This window comes from Exserohilum turcica (genome assembly GCF_000359705.1).
Source record: "Exserohilum turcica Et28A unplaced genomic scaffold SETTUscaffold_5, whole genome shotgun sequence".
In the NCBI taxonomy this organism is placed as follows: domain Eukaryota; kingdom Fungi; phylum Ascomycota; class Dothideomycetes; order Pleosporales; family Pleosporaceae; genus Exserohilum; species Exserohilum turcicum.
The window spans coordinates 711423-715619 of record NW_007360266.1 but is presented as its reverse complement, the minus strand read 5'-3'; positions in this window follow the sequence as shown (position 1 = coordinate 715619).

The following is a 4197-nucleotide window of genomic DNA, read 5'->3' as shown; positions in this document are numbered from 1 at the left end:
CCTTCCTACTAGCCTTTAAGGCTGCTTTTAAGCAGTCTATTACAAAGGAGAATATCCAAGCTAGCTTTAGAGGCGCTTGACTAGTCCCACACGACCCACAGGCTGTGCTATCTAAGCTTGATGTGGTGGTGCAGACGCCAGTACAATCACCGCGACAGGCAGCCGCCTGGGAGGCGCAGACACCACGCAACGCGCGCGAGGTTAAGGCTCAAAGTACTCTTATTCAACAGAGAGTAAGAAACCGCCCTAGGTCTTCTGCAAATTCTCTTAACGAGAAGGTTATACAGCTAAGTAAAGGGGCTTAGCAAATAGCACATAAGATGACGCTTATAAGAGAGGAAGTAGCTGCTCTTTGAGAGGCTCTAGACACAGCAAATAAGCGTAAGAGCCGCAAGCGGCGATACGTACGGACAGAAGAGACTCTTACTGTAGGCGAAGTACAAGAAGTATTAGCTAAACAGGCGGGTAGCAGTCGTGGTGATGGTGAGAGTGCGTCGAAGAGGGTGCGAGGAGAGCGGCGGTGCGGGCGTTGCAAGCAGACTGGACACAACGCTCGTACCTGCGTAGTTGAGATAGATAATGCAAGTAATAGTAGCGATTCTAACAATTAATTTAGTATAGTGCAATAGTTTATTGACTGTGATAAAAGACTGTAATAACGTGTTGAAGTTGACGCGACGGTACAAAGTGGCCGACTCGCTTGGGTGGCCGACTCGCTTATGAACCACGTTACTATATAATACTGTAATTATACTTCCGCTTTTTAAGTTTTACTAAAATAATAAAGCTTTGAGATTAATAGTATAAGCAGTGAGAAAGATATATTATAAAACAAGTAATATTTTATTTATTAAAAAAAAGCTTATATAAGTTACTTAATACTACTACTACTACTATTCAAATCTACAATTACTGTATAACTCAGAATTCAATCACTTCAAATAGAAGAGCTTAAAATTTAAAAACTTGATAGTTATAGTAGTTTTTACTTATTATAGTACTAGTAGCCATAAATGCCTATAGTGTATTGATAAAATAGCTAGAGACTAGTTTTTATAACTTTAATACTATTTATATCTATATAATACTCTTCTTCGTTTATACCATTTTACATATCCTTTTCTTGATACTATTAATTATATGTAACTACTATTTTTAAATATTATTGCTTATTTCTCTTTAATATAGTAACTAAGTAACTATTTGACTAGAGGATATCTATATATTTCAATAGTTATAAGCTTTAAACTTAAATAACTAGTTTAATAGCTTTTTGAACATTTATAAAAGCTTTATATATATTTTTATTATATCTTATTCGAGGTTCTCTAAATAACTATAGATAAAGGAAAACTTCTTAGTATTTTCAAGTTAGTAATAATCATTGTTCGTTACTTTTTTTAAAGTAGACCTTTTACTCAATATATAAATAACCGTAAAACTTAGTACTACTAAAAAAGCTTACTACTATAAAGTAGATATAAAGCTAGACTTTAGCTACTTATTTCAGTATATAATATTATAGCTTAAGTAAATAGTCTTTATTTAGATATGAACTAGTTAGTTAGTTAGCTTATTAGTTAGTTAGTTATATATAAAGGATAAAAAAGTAAAAAACAATACTTTAACAACGTAGTTTATATAGTAACTAATAGAATAATAGCAGGAATATATTCAAAACTAAAATTGCAATAATTACTGTAAAATCAAATATTACTTATTTTTTAAAGCTTTCTTATAGTAGTTATTATATACTTAGTATGCACCTCTAATAAGCTATAACATATTTCAAGTTACTTAATGTAAAAGCTATGTATAGCTATCATATAATTATTAATACTTTTAATATATTGATATCTCTAGTAAGCAGCTACTTTTTAGAGATAGTAAAGAAGATAAACTAGCTTACCAGTAAAGAAAAAATTCATAATACGCTTTACTTATATCAAGAAATGAATAAATATAAGATGTAAAACAATTATACTTTTAGCTAATAGTATATGAGTAAAGTTACTACACTATATTAATAAAGTACCACTTATCAAAGTAGTATATAATAAAGTTGAGTAAATAAAAAACTTAATAGTAATAATAAAAAAAAGTGATAGAAGTTAGGTAGTTATTATATAGCTTTTTAAAAAGTACTTGTTAAGTTTAAGCTATTAAATTATGTAACAGTTTAACTTAAAATGAAACTACTTAGTAGTTTTAGTATTCAAGAAAACCAAAGCTTTAGCTACTAAGACCTAAGATTTAGATTCTATACTTTATTTGTTTTATCCATTCATCTACTCAGTAGCTAATAAGAGCCTATTTGAGTTTATTAATCTCTATTAGAAGTAATACTATCTCTCTTTCGCGATTTATTAGAAAATTATAAGTTTAGTGAAATTGGTGTAAAGTTTCTGTTATGTTACACGGGGTTGGGTGCTGATACTTCTCTAAGCTCGACCCGGGTTAGGGCGAGTGAGATGGGTGAGGAGCGCCGTGAGGTAGTTGTCTGGCGATGCAGTGGAGTGGGCGTACTTGTAAGATAGATAACAATAGGTTTGACAATTCCTAATCTATATCGAATAGACTAACAAGTATCAATCTTATGAAGTTGAGTAACTAGTAAGAAAGTACAATTTGAGTTGACTACAACGAGAGTAAATAATGAAATTCATCCATCCTTATATCCTCATTGCTTCTAGTCATGTCCTCCCTGGCTTCCCATCTTGGCGGGAGGTTTGGGAGGACGTTGGCCTCCCCATCTGCAGTGGCCTCCCGGAGGCCATGCCTTGGCGGGATGCCAAGTCACGTGATCTCGCCCCGCGATGATCATCCTTTCTGTTGAGATCCCCAGTGGTTTCCCAACTATCTCTCGTCATACCCAGGAAGAGGATCCTTCTTGCTGTTGCTTGTAACATGTTATAGGCGAGAGAGTCTTAACTAATTAGTATGTATTTACATACTATAACGTGGTTCATAAGCGAGTCGGTCACCCAAGCGAGTCGGTCACTCCCCACCAGCGCGTCGACGTTGACACGTTATCACAGTCTTTTATTACAGTTAATAAACTATTGCAATATACTAAATTAATTGTTAGAATCGCTACTATCACTTACACTATCTATCTCAACTACGCAGGTACGAGCGTTGTGTCCAGTCTGCTTGCAACGCCCGCACCGCCGCTCTCCTCGCACCCTCTTCGACGCACTCTCACCATCACCACGACTGCTACCCGCCTGTTTAGCTAATACTTCTTGTACTTTGCCTATAGTAAGAGTCTCTTCTGTCCGTACGTATCGCCGCTTGCGGCTTTTACGCTTATTTAACTCGTTAAGAGCCGCTTGAAGCGTACCCATTTCCTCCATTATAAGCGTCATTTTATGTGCCATTTGCTAGGCCCCCTTACTTAGCTACGCGATCTACTTAGTGAGTGAATTGGCAGAAGACCCACGGCGTTTTCTCACGCTCTCTTAAATGAGACCAATTTAAGACTCAACTTCGCGCGCGTTGCGTGGTGTCTGCGCCTACCAGGCGGCTACCTGTTGCGGTGATTGTACAGGTGTCTGCACCACCACATCAAGCTTAGATAGCACAGCCTATAGGTCGTGTGGGACTAGTCAAGCGCCTCTAAAGCCAGCTTGGATATTCTCCTTTATAATAGACTGCTCAAAAGCAGTCTTAAAGGCTAGTAGGAAGGTTTCCTTGCTAATATAGTGGGTGCGGTTGCGTGCCAAGCCTGAAACAGCGTTGCCATACTTACGCTTTAACGGCGAGAAGCAGGCGACGTCAAGGGGCTGCAACAGGTGAGACGAGTGTGGAGGCATGTAGAGAAGAATAATATTCTTCTCCTTGCAAAGATCTTGAAAATCGATGGAGCAGTGGCTCTTATGGCCGTCAATAATAAGCAGTTGATACCCACCTACAGTATGCCTCTTTGTATGGGTATCAAAGTGCTCTAACTAGGCAAGACCAAGCTGATTATTCGTCCAGCTATTAAGACTGACTTTAAGAACCTAGTTAGCAAGCAAATCCTTAAACTAGACGTTGATAAGCACCTTGCCTGCAAAGACAACGAAGGGTGGTATTCAGCGACCCGACGCGCCCACGCCTTAGATTATAGTAACCTACTTACGGTTGCCTAGCTATACCTGCTTCTTTTTCCTATATTCTTTTAAGCCTGTAATAACTAACTATAATAAAATCTTG